At 43.3% G+C, this 12206-nt stretch overlaps 7 non-coding genes across 7 annotated transcripts; 6 read left to right on the forward strand and 1 right to left on the reverse strand.

Annotated features, from left to right (window-relative positions):
- Positions 1-2512: 2512 nt before the first annotated feature.
- LOC144503208 (U6 spliceosomal RNA) lies at positions 2513-2615 on the reverse strand. The gene has a single exon (XR_013499439.1). It is a non-coding gene; the product is annotated as a U6 spliceosomal RNA (small nuclear RNA).
- A 218-nt stretch (positions 2616-2833) lies between these two features.
- Positions 2834-2940, forward strand: LOC144503195 (U6 spliceosomal RNA). The gene has a single exon (XR_013499428.1). It is a non-coding gene; the product is annotated as a U6 spliceosomal RNA (small nuclear RNA).
- A 2144-nt stretch (positions 2941-5084) lies between these two features.
- Positions 5085-5191, forward strand: LOC144503207 (U6 spliceosomal RNA). Its single transcript, XR_013499438.1, has one exon. It is a non-coding gene; the product is annotated as a U6 spliceosomal RNA (small nuclear RNA).
- Positions 5192-7252: 2061 nt separating this feature from the next.
- On the forward strand, positions 7253-7359 carry LOC144503204 (U6 spliceosomal RNA). Its single transcript, XR_013499436.1, has one exon. It is a non-coding gene; the product is annotated as a U6 spliceosomal RNA (small nuclear RNA).
- Positions 7360-7911: 552 nt separating this feature from the next.
- Positions 7912-8018, forward strand: LOC144503209 (U6 spliceosomal RNA). The gene has a single exon (XR_013499440.1). It is a non-coding gene; the product is annotated as a U6 spliceosomal RNA (small nuclear RNA).
- A 1634-nt stretch (positions 8019-9652) lies between these two features.
- On the forward strand, positions 9653-9759 carry LOC144503203 (U6 spliceosomal RNA). Its single transcript, XR_013499435.1, has one exon. It is a non-coding gene; the product is annotated as a U6 spliceosomal RNA (small nuclear RNA).
- A 1635-nt stretch (positions 9760-11394) lies between these two features.
- LOC144503205 (U6 spliceosomal RNA) lies at positions 11395-11501 on the forward strand. Its single transcript, XR_013499437.1, has one exon. It is a non-coding gene; the product is annotated as a U6 spliceosomal RNA (small nuclear RNA).
- The last annotated feature ends 705 nt before the right edge of the window (positions 11502-12206 follow it).

Consider the following 12206-nt stretch of genomic DNA (forward strand, 5'->3'; position numbering starts at 1 on the left):
TTTACAAAATAATGGTTGGAATGCGAGTCTTTACAGGTAATCAAGTCTTAAAGATACAGACAATGTGAGTGGAGAGAGCGTTAAGCACAGGTTAAAGAGATGTGTATTGTCTCCAGACAGAACAGTTAGTGAGATTTTGCAAGCCCAGGAAAGTCATGGGGGTTACAGATATTGTGACATGAACCCAAGATCCCGGTTGAGGCCGTCCTCATGTGTGCGGAACTTGGCTATCAGTCTCTGCTCAGTGACTCTGCATTGTCGTGTGCCGTGAAGGCCGGCTTGGAGAACACTTACCTGAAGATCAGAGGTTGAATGCCTGTGACCGCTGAAGTGTTCCCCAACAGGAAGAGAACACTCTTGCCTGGTGATTGTCGAGCGGTGTTCATTCATCCGTTGTCATAGCGCCTGCATGGCTTCCCCAATGTACCATGCCTCGGGACATCCTTTCCTGCAGCGTATCAGGTAGACAACATTGGCCGGGTTGCAAGAGTATGTACCGTGTACCTGGTGGATGGTGTGCTCACGTACGATGATGGCATCCGTGTCGATGATCCAGCATGGCGTGCAGAGGTTGCTGTGGCAGGGTTGTGTGGTGTCGTGGTCACTGTTCTCCTGAAGGCTGGGTAGTTTGCAGTGGACACTGGTCTGTTTGAGGTTGTGCGGTTGTTTGAAGGCAAGATGTGGGGGTGTAGGGATGGCCTTGGCGAGATGTTCGTCTTCATTAGTGACATGTTGAAGGCTCCGGAGAAGATATCGTAGCTTCTCCGCTCCGGGGAAGTACTGGATGGCGAAGGGTACCCTGTCCGCCGTGTCCCGTGTTTGTCTTCTGAGGAGGTCGGTGCGGTTTTTCGCTGTGGCAGATGCAAGCCCACGAATAACGTCACAATGCTCCACTTTTCCAGCTTCCACCCTAAACACGTTAAAGAAGCCATCCCCTATGGACAAGCCCTTCCTATACACAGGATCTGCTCAGATGAGGGGGATCGACACAGACATCTCCAGATGCCGAAAGATGCCCTCATAAGAACAGGATATGGCGCTCGACTCATCGATTGACAGTTCTGACCCGCTACAGCGAAAAACCGCACCGACCTCCTCAGAAGACAAATACAGGACACGGCGGACAGAGTACCCTTCGTCGTCCAGTACTTCCCCGGAGCAGAGAAGCTACGATATCTTCTCCGGAGCCTTCAACATGTCATTGATGAAGACGAACATCTCGCCAAGGCCATCCCCACACCCCCACTTCTTGCCTTCAAACAACCGCACTACTTCAAACAGACCATTGTCTGCAGCAAACTACCCAGCCTTCAGGAGAACAGTGACCACGACACCACACAACCCTGCCACCGCAACCTTTGCAAGATGTGCTGGATCATCGACACGGATGCCATTATCTCACGTGAGAACACCATCCACCAGCTACACAGTACATACTCTTGCAACTCGGCCAACGTTGTCGACCTAATATGCTGCAGGAAAGGATGTCCCGAGGCATGGTACATTGGGGAGACCATGCAGAAGCTACGTCAATGGATGTATGAACACTGCTTGTCAATCACCAGGCAAGCGTGTTCTCTTCCTGTTGGGGAACACTTCAGCGGTCACGGGCATTCGGCCTCTGATCTCCGGGTAAGCGTTCTCCAAGGCGGCCTTCACGACACACGACAACGCAGAGTCGCTGAGCAGAGACTGATAGCCAAGTTCCGCACACATGAGGACGGCCTCAACCGGGATCTTGGGTTCATGTCACACTATCTGTAACCCCCATGACTTGCCTGGACTTGCAAAATCTCACTAACTGTCCTGGCTGGAGACAATACACATCTCTTTAACCTGTGCTTAACCCTCTCTCCACTCACATTGTCTGTACCTTTAAGACTTGATTACCTGTAAAGACTCGCATTCCAACCATTATTTTGTAAATTGAGTTTGTGTCTTTTTATGCCCCGTTTGTGAACAGAACTCCCATTCACCTGACGAAGGAGCAGCGCTCCGAAAGCTAGTGCTGCCAAATAAACCTGTTGGCCTTTAACCTGGTGTTGTGAGACTTCTTACTGTCAACAGGCTCATAGAAATCATAGAAACCCTACAGTGCAGAAGGAGGCCATTCGGCCCATCGAGTCTGCACCGACCACAATCCCACCCAGGCCCTACCCCCACATATTTACCCGCTAATCCATCTAACCTACACATCCCAGGAGGAGGCCATTCGGCATTTTGAGTCTGCACCGACCACAATCCCACCCAGGCCCTACCCCCACATATTTACCCGCTAATCCCTCTAACCTACACATCCCAGGACTCTAAGGGGCAATTTTTAACCTGGCCAATCAACCTAACCCGCACATCTTTGGACTGTGGGAGGAAACCGGAGCACCCGGAGGAAACCCACGCAGACATGAGGAGAATGTGCAAACTCCACACAGACAGTGACCCGAACCGGGAATCGAACCCGGGACCCTGGAGCTGTGAAGCAGCAGTGCTAACCACTGTGCTACCGTGCCGCCCTCAAAATATGGAACGCTTCACGAATTTGCGTGTCATCCTTGCGCAGGGGCCATGCTAATCTTCTCTGTATCATCCAAGCGAACGACACAGCCTGGGACTAAGCCCCGCCCACCTTCCTCATCTACATTTAGCTCCTCATCAAAACCTTAACATCGTCAATTCCTGTAATCAGTATTGCAGTTACAAAATGAAACAGCGGAAGGTTCAGATTCCTGATAACCGGGAAGATAACATAAGAACAGGTTGTACAAAAAAGATAGTATAACTATAAAGTGTATGCAGATTTGATCATTTATAAGCCTTTCGCACAGTTACCATCTTTGTGCTCGCTTCGGCAGCACATATACTAAAATTGGAACGATACAGAGAAGATTAGCATGGCCCCTGCGCAAGGATGACACGCAAATTCGTGAAGCGTTCCATATTTTACACTTTCTAAACATTTCACCTTCTGTGAAACAGTCACATTTTCCTTTGCTTCAAACTCCAGTCAGCACACAGATTCAACATCTTTATTCAGCTCCTCTCCCACTTCACTCTATTCAAACTTTTAACTCCACAACCTTATCAAACTTGCAGGCTTGACTCTTTTCAATGGGATTTTTAACATGTCTAAAACATTAATTCGTTAATTCTTCTTGATTTACTAAAAGCAAAATATCACAGAAGCTGCGAATCGAGAACAGTAACACAAAATGCTGATAACACTCAGCAAAGGCAAATGGAGATTTGGGGAATCTGATGGAAGTGAAAAGCTGCTGGACATCAAGGCTGTGGATCAAATCAGCAGCACAGTGTTCTGCTAGAAAGAGTATTTTCAAATGGATTGACTCGAGTTCATGGGAGGGTGGAATGTTGGCAGGAAAATGGAGAATGGGTGTTAATGATGTGGTCCAAGATGTGAAATCAGCTTTGGGGAAAGAGAGGAAGAGCTGGGAGTGGCACCTTACCCAAAAGCGAGGAGTAAACAATCCCAGTGTGAGTGTATTGGATGTGGAGATGAGAGATTGTGTGTTAGGGTGAGGGGTTCAGTGTGTCTGGGTGAGCTAGGACACATGGATAGACTTTGTGAATTGGGGTGTTGGGGTGTGGGGGGGGGGGGGGGGTGAGATATGGATTGTGATGGAATGAGATACACTACTTTTAGTTTAGTGATGGTCTGTTATACAATTTAAATTGTAACTTTAGTTCAGTTTATTCTTCATTTACAAAGTATCTATGAAATGTGATGTAGGAAAGTGCTTCAAATTAACATGCTTATATCATTACTTATATTGTAAAACCCAATGTTTAACTGTGCGTAATCCCCCAGAGCCCCTTGAAATTATCATTCACTGTGCACCTTGCTTCAGCACTAGTGAATTATGTTGTACATTTCTCCAGCTAAAGTGACAGAATCTGTATCAAGCGCTTGTGTCAGGACTGTTCCTGAGTCTTGAATTTTCACTGAGGCTGCGGCATCTTTCTGAAGCTGTCGCTTCATATCACAAACTCTTTTCTGTCGGCAACTCTGAACTATCTGACGCAGTGAAATCTTTGCTGATTGTTGCACCCATTTGGAGCACTCCCAAGTGGTAGATAGTTGGTAAGTGACAAGGTGGTTGCAGTCAGTAGCATTGTTGTGCTAAGTGCTGTGGAAATGTTTGAAGGAAAGTCTTGCTGGGCTGTTTTGCTGCATCATGATGCTGAATGTATTGTCTTCAGCAGCATGTTGGAAGAGGGAGCTGTGACCTGAGTAAACTAGAGAACATGGTCATTTACATGGACATCTGCTTCCCTGTTAGTGTTTATGATTGGAAATCCCAATATATACAAGTTCAATTGTAGGTGTATGACGGTTTGTTTGAGTTAATAGACTGCAGCAAAATGTTGATGCAGAATTGAGGAAGAATGAAGTGTAGTAATTGAAGTCAGCACAACAAGAAAGTGGTGTCAATATTGAGGATTGATAAGACACTGATCTTCATTAAGCATGCTGAAACTATAGTTAAGAAAGCCCACCAATAACTCTACTTTCTCAGAAGACTAAGGAAATTTGGCATGTCAGCTATGATCCTTACCAACTTTTACAGATGCACCATAGAAAGCATTCTCTCTGGTTGTATCGCAGCTTGGTATGGCTCCTGCTTTGCCCAAGACCGCAAGGAACTACCAAAGGTCGTGAATGTAGCCAAATTCATCATGCAAACCAGCCTCCCATTCATTGACTCTGTCTACACATCCCACTGCCTCGGCAAAGCAGCTAGCATAATTAAGGACCCCACACACCCCGGCCATTCTCTCTTCCACCTTCTTCCATCGGGAAAAAGATACAAAAGTCTGAGGTCACATACCAACCGACTCAAAACAGCTTCTTCCCTGCTGCTGTCAGACTTTTGAATGGTCTTACCTTGCATTAAGTTGATCTTTCTCTACACCCTAGCTATGACTGTAACACTACATTCTGCACTTTCTCATTTCCTTCTCTATGAGTGGCATGTTTTGTCTGCATAGCGCGCAAGAAACAATACTTTTCGTTGTATGTTAATCCGTGTGACAATAATAATTCAAATCAAATCAAATCAAAATCAGTTGGGCTCACTTCGGCAGCACATATACTAAAATTGGAATGATACAGAGAAGATTGGCATGGCCCCTGCGCAAGGATGACACACAAATTCATGAAGCGTTCCATATTTTACACTTTCTAAACATTTTCCTTTCTGTAAAACAGCCACATTTTCCTTTGCTCCAAACTCCAGTCAGCACACAGATTCAATATCTTTATTCAGCTCCTCTCCCACTTCACTCTATTCAAACTTTTAACTCCACAACCTTACCAAACTTGCAGACTTGACTCTTTTAAATGTGATATTTAACACATCTAAAACATCAATTCTTTCATTCTTCTTGATTTGCAAAAAGCAAAAGATCACAGAAGATGCGAATCGAGAACAAAAACACAAAATGCTGATAACACTCAGCAAAGAGAAATGGAGATTTGCGGAATCTGGTGGAAGTGAAAAGCTGCTGGACACCAAGGCTGTGGATCAAATCAGCAGCACAGTGTTCTGCTAGAAAGAGTATTTTTAAATGGATTGACTCCAGTTTATGAAAGGGTGGAATGGAGGAGGAAAATGGAGAATGGGTGTTAATGATGTGGTCCAAGATTGAAATAAGCGTTGGAGAAAGAGAGGAAGAGCTGGGAGTGGCACCTTCCCAAAAGCAAGGAGAAAACAATCCCAGTGTGAGTGTATTGGATGTGGAGATGAGAGATTGTGTGTGACAGGGTGAAGGGTTCAGTGTGTCTGTGTGAGCTAGGAAACATGGATAGACTTTAAGTTGATGAAGTTGATCTTTGTCCACACCCTAGCTGTGACTATAATATTATGCACTGTCTCCTTTCCTTCCCTATGAATGGCATGCTTTGTATAGCGCCCAAGAATCAATATTTTACACTGTATGCTAATATATGTGACAAATAATACGTCAAATCAAATCAAATCAAACTTTGTGAATTGAGGTGTGGGGGTTAGATATGGCCCTGTGATTGGATGAGGTACACTTCATTTAGTTTAGTGACTGTCATAGAATCCAAATTCTAACTTTAGTTCAGTTATTTATTTATTTTAAGGTGTCTATCAATTGTGAAGTTTGAAATTTATCCTGTCTATATCACTAATCATAATGTAAATGCCACTGTTGACTGGGGGTAATCTCCCAAACCCCATTGAAAGGATCAGCAACCCTTATCAATTACTTAACTCATTTAAATCAGGTATTTAACATATATGTTGGGCTTATTTTCTTTTGAACAAAGAAGACTGAGGGTGACTCAATTGAGGTGTACAAAATTGTGAGGGGAAGAGATAGAATGGACAGGATAAAATGGTTTCCCTTGGTGGAGAATACTTGAACCAGGGCACATTGATTCGATAAGTAGCAGTAGGTGTAGAGTGGACACAAGGAAAAACTATTTTACCCAGAGGGTGGGTAAAACTATTTTACCCAGAGGCTAGAATTTGCTGCCCGAGTTGGTGGTGCTGGTAGAGACCGTAAACTGTTTTTAAAAGTAGTTGGATGTGTACCCTAAGTGTTGTAAGCTACAGGGTAATGGGCCCGGTGCTGGAACTTGGCATGAGAAAGGGTACCTTTGTTTCCTCAGGCTAGCATGGAGAAGATGGGTTGAACAGCCTCCTTCTGTACAGTAGCGTTTCTCTGGTTCTATGGGTCTAGCGTTGATTTACAAACTATCTATGATATGTGAAGTACGAAAGTTTTTCAACTTACCCACTCTATATCAGTAATTATAATGTAAAGCCCACTGTTTAACTGGGTGTAATCACCCAAAGCCCCTTGAAAATACCATTCACTGTGCACCTTCCTTCAACACTACTGAATTATGTTGCACATTTCTCCAGCTAAATGTTTGAAGGAGAGTTTTGCTGGGCTGTTTTGCTGCATGATGATGCTGAATGTATTGTCTTCAGCAGCATGTTGGAAGAGGGAGCTGTGACCTGAGTAAACTAGAGCCCATGGTCATTTACATGGACATCTGCTTCCCTGTCAGTGTCTACGTTTGGAAATACCAAAAGATACAAGTCCAATTGTAGGCGTATGACGATTTGTTTGAGGTAATAGACTGCAGCAGGAAGTTGATGTAGAGTTGAGGAAGAATGAAGTGTAATAATTGAAGTCAGCACGACAAGAAAATGGTGTCAATATTGAGGATTGATAAGACACTGATCTTCATTGTACACTTGTGCTCGCTTCGGCAGCACATACACTAAAATTGGAACGATACAGAGAAGATTAGCATGGCCCCTGCGCAAGGATGACACGCAAATTCGTGAAGCGTTCCATATTTTACACTTTCTAAACATTTCACCTTCTGCAAAACAGTCACATTTTCCTTTGCTTCAAATTCCAGTCAGCACACAGATTCAACATCTTTATTCAGCTCCTCTCCCACTTCACTCTATTCAAACTTTTAACTCCACAAGGGATGCTCAATGGTCCGTCCTAAACTTGCTGATCAGCCAGGGCAAATATTTGTTCTCAACCAATTGTTGCAGGCTGGCACATTCCAAGGTCCAGGACCATGTGCTGAGCGACGCTCTCAAGCTTGGGGCAGTCGTCGCAAAGGCACAGTGGGGAAAGGCCACCTTTTAAAGCCTTTCAACCAAGGCAGATGGAAGGGCCAGTAACTATAAAAAATCCTCAGACTGCATAACTGTGTGCAACTCTGAAAAACAACTCACAGTGAAATGTGATGGATGTATATTGTTTCGTTGAAGAACTGAACTGTAATAAATGTAATGTCTTGGAGCAGAGCACCGTAAAGTATTGTAAATAGGACTGTTTTTTTTGCACTGTTTGTAATGATTGGAAATGTCGTTTCTGCAATGGTTTATTTCAGAGTATTTATCAATAAAGTATATTTTTGAAATAAAAAAAAGATACCGAGAAGATCAGCATGGCCCCTGCGCAAGGATGACACGCAAATTCATGAAGTGTTCCATATTTTACACTTTCTAAACTTTTCACCTTGGGTAAAACAGCCACATTTTCCTTTGCTTCAAACTCCAGTCAGCACACAGATTCAACATCTTTATTCAGCTCCTCTCCCATTTCACTCAGTTCAAACTATTAACTCCTCAACCTTATCAAACTTGTAGACTTGACTCTTTTAAATGGGATATTTAACATAGCTAAAACATTAATTCTTTAATTCTTCTTGATTTAGTGAAAGCAAAATATCACAGAAGCTGCGAATCGAGAACAGAAACACAAAATGCTGATAACACTCAGCAAAGAGAAATGGAGATTTGGGGAATCTGATGGAAGTGAAAAGCTGCTGGACACCAAGGCTGTGGATCAAATCAGCAGCACAGTGTTCTGCTAGAAAGAGTATTTTCAAATGGATTGACTCGAGTTCATGGAAGGGTGGAATGGAGACAGGGAAATGGAGAATGGGTGTTAATGATGTGGTGGAAGATGTGAAATCAGCTTTGGAGAAAGAGAGGAAGTGGTACCTTACCCAAAAGCAGGGAAAAAACAATCCAAGTGTGAGTGTATTGGATGTGGAGATGAGAGATTGTGTGCGACAGGGTTAGGGGTTCAGTGTGTCTGTGTGAGCTAGGAAACATGGATTGGCTTTAAGTTGATTAAGTTGATCTTTGTCTACACCCGAGGTATGACTGTAACACTATATTCTGCACTGTCTTCTTTCCTTCCCTAAGAACGGTATGCTTTGTCTGTATAGCGCGCAAGAATCAATAATTTACACTGTATACTAATACATGTGACAATAATAATTCAGATCAAATCAAATTTTGTGAATTTGGGTTAGACATGGCCCTGTGATTGGATGAGGTACACTACATGTAGTTTAGTGATGGCCTATCAATTGTGAAGTATGAAAATGCTTCAATTTACTCTGTCTATATCGCTAATTATAATGTAAACACCATTGTTTAACTGTGCGTAATCCCCCAGAGCCCCTTGAAATGATCATTCACTGTGCACTTTCCTTCCTTCCTAGTGAATTGTTTGGTACATTTCTCCAGCTAAAGTGGCAGAATCGGTATCAAGCGCTGGTGTCAGGACTCTTCCTGAGTTTTGAACTTTCGCTGAGGCTGCGGCACCTTTCCTGAAGCTGTCGCTTCATTTCACAAACTCTTTTCTGTTGGCAACTCTGAATTGTCTGACAGGCTGAAATCTTTGCTGACTGTTGCACCCATTTGGAGCGCTCCCGCGTGGTAGATAGTTGATAAGTGACAAGGTGGTTGCAGCCAATAGCACTGGTGTGCTAAGTACTGTGGAAATGTTTCAGGAAAGTCTTGCTGGGCTGTTTTGCTGCATCATGATGCTGAATGTATTGTCTTCAGCAGCATGTTGGGAGAGGGAGCTGTGACCTGAGTAAACTAGAGCCCATGGTCATTTACATGGACATCTGCTTCCCTGTCAGTGTCTACGTTTGGTAATGGCAAAAGATACAAGTCCAATTGTAGGTGTATGACGATTTGTTTGAGGTAATAGACTGCAGCAGGAAGTTGATGTAGAATTGAGGAAGAATGAAGTGTAGTAATTGAAGTCAGTATGCCAAGAAAGTGGTGTCACTATTGAGGATTGATAAGACACCGATTTTCATTCGACAATTGTGCTCGCTTCGGCAGCACATATACTAAAATTGGAACGATACAGAGAAGATTAGCATGGCCCCTGCGCAAGGATGACACGCAAATTCGTGAAGCGTTCCATATTTTGCACTTCCTAAACATTTCCTCTTGGGTAAAACAACCACATTTTCCTTTGCTTCAAACTCCAGTCAGCACACAGATTCAACATCTTTATTCAACTCCTCTCCCACTTCACTCCACTCAAACTTTTAACTCCACAACCTGATCAAACTTGCAGGCTTGACTCTTTTAAATGGGATATTTAACACATCTAAAACATTAATGATTTAATTCTTCTTGATTTAGTGAAAGCAAAATATCACAGAAGCTGCGAATCGAGAACAGAAACACAAAATGCTGATAACACTCAGCAAAGAGAAATGGAGATTTGGGGAATCTGATGGAAGTGAAAAGCTGCTGGACACCAAGGCTGTGGATCAAAGCAGCAGCACAGTGTTCTGCTAGAAAGAGTATTTTCAAATGGATTGACTCGAGTTCATGGAAGGGTGGAATGGAGACAGGGAAATGGAGAATGGGTGTTAATGATGTGGTCCAAGATGTGAAATCAGCTTTGGAGAAAGAGAGGAAGTGGCACCTTACCCAAAAGCAAGGAAAAAACAATCCCAGTGTGACTGTAGTGGATGTGGAGATGAGAGATTGTGTGTGACAGGGTTAGGGGTTCAGTGTGTCTGTGTGAGCTAGGAAACGTGGATTGGCTATAAGTTGATTAAGTTGATCTTTGTCTACACCCGAGCTATGATTCTAAGACTATATTCTGCACTGTCTCCTTTCCTTCCCTAAGAACGGTATGCTTTGTCTATATAGCGCGCAAGAATCAATAATTTACACTGTATACTAATACATGTGACAATAATAATTCAAATCCAATCAAATTTTGTGAATTGGGGTGAGATATGGCCCTGTGATTGGATGAGGGACACTACATTTAGTTTAGTGATGGCCTGTCAATTGTGAAGTATGAAAATGCTTCAATTTACTCTGTCTATATCGCTAATTATAATGTAAACACCATTGTTTAACTGTGCGTAATCCCCCAGAGCCCCTTGAAATGACCATTCACTGTGCACTTTCCTTCCTTCCTCGTGAATTGTTTGGTACATTTCTCCAGCTAAAGTGGCAGAATCGGTATCAAGCGCTGGTGTCAGGACTCTTCCTGAGTTTTGAACTTTCGCTGAGGCTGCGGCACCTTTCCTGAAGCTGTCGCTTCATTTCACAAACTCTTTTCTGTCGGCAGCTCTGAACTATCTGACACAGTGAAATCTTTGCTGATTGTTGCACCCATTTGGTGCGCTCCCGAGTGGTAGATAGTTGATAAGTGACAAGGTGGTTGCAGCCAATAGCACTGGTGTGCTAAGTACTGTGGAAATGTTTGAAGGAGAGTTTTGCTGGGCTGTTTTGCTGCATCATGATGCTGAATGTATTGTCTTCAGCAGCATGTTGGAAGTGGGAGCTGTGACCTGAGTAAACTAGAGCCCATGGTCATTTACACGGACATCTGCTTCCCTGTCAGTGTCTATGTTTGGTAATGCCAAAAGATACAAGTCCAATTGTAGGTGTATGACGATTTGTTTGAGGTAATAGACTGCAGCAGGAAGTTGATGCAGAATTGAGGAAGAATGAAGTGTAGTAATTGAAGTCAGCATGACAAGAAAGTGGTGTCACTATTGAGGATTGATAAGACACCGATTTTCATTCAACAATTGTGCTCGCTTCGGCAGCACGTATACTAAAATTGGAACGATACAGAGAAGATTAGCATGGCCCCTGCGCAAGGATGACACGCAAATTCGTGAAGCGTTCCATATTTTACACTTCCTGAACATTTCACCTTGTGTAAAACAGCCACATTTTCCTTTGCTTCAAACTCCAGTCAGCACACAGATTCAACACCTTTATTCAGCTCCTCTCCCACTTCACTCTACTCAAACTTTTAACTCCACAACCTGATCAAACTTGCAGGCTTGACTCTTTTAAATGGGATATTTAACATATCTAAACCATTAATTCGTTAATTCTTCTTGATTTACTAAAAGCAAAATATCACAGAAGCTGCGAATCGAGAACAGAAACACAAAATGCTGATAACACTCAGCAAAGAGAAATGGAGATTTGGGGAATCTGATGGAAGTGAAAAGCTGCTGGACACCAAGGCTGTGGATCAAATCAGCAGCACAGTGTTCTGCTAGAAAGAGTATTTTCAAGTGGATTGACTCGAGTTCATGAAAGGGTGGAATGGGGACAGGAAAATGGAGAATGGGTGGCAATGATGTGGTCCAAGATGTGAAATCAGCTTTGGAGAAAGAGAGGAAGTGGCACCTTACCCAAAAGCAAGGAGAAAACAATCTCAGTGTGAGTGTATTGGATGTGGAGATGAGAGATTGTGTGTGACAGGGTTAGGGGTTCAGTGTGTCTGTGTGAGCTAGGAAACATGGATTGGCTTTAAGTTGATTAAGTTGATCTTTGTCTACACCCCAGCTATGACTGTAACACTATATTCTGCACTGTCTCCTTCCC

Source organism: Mustelus asterias, chromosome 13, assembly GCF_964213995.1.
Source record: "Mustelus asterias chromosome 13, sMusAst1.hap1.1, whole genome shotgun sequence".
NCBI lineage: Eukaryota > Metazoa > Chordata > Chondrichthyes > Carcharhiniformes > Triakidae > Mustelus > Mustelus asterias.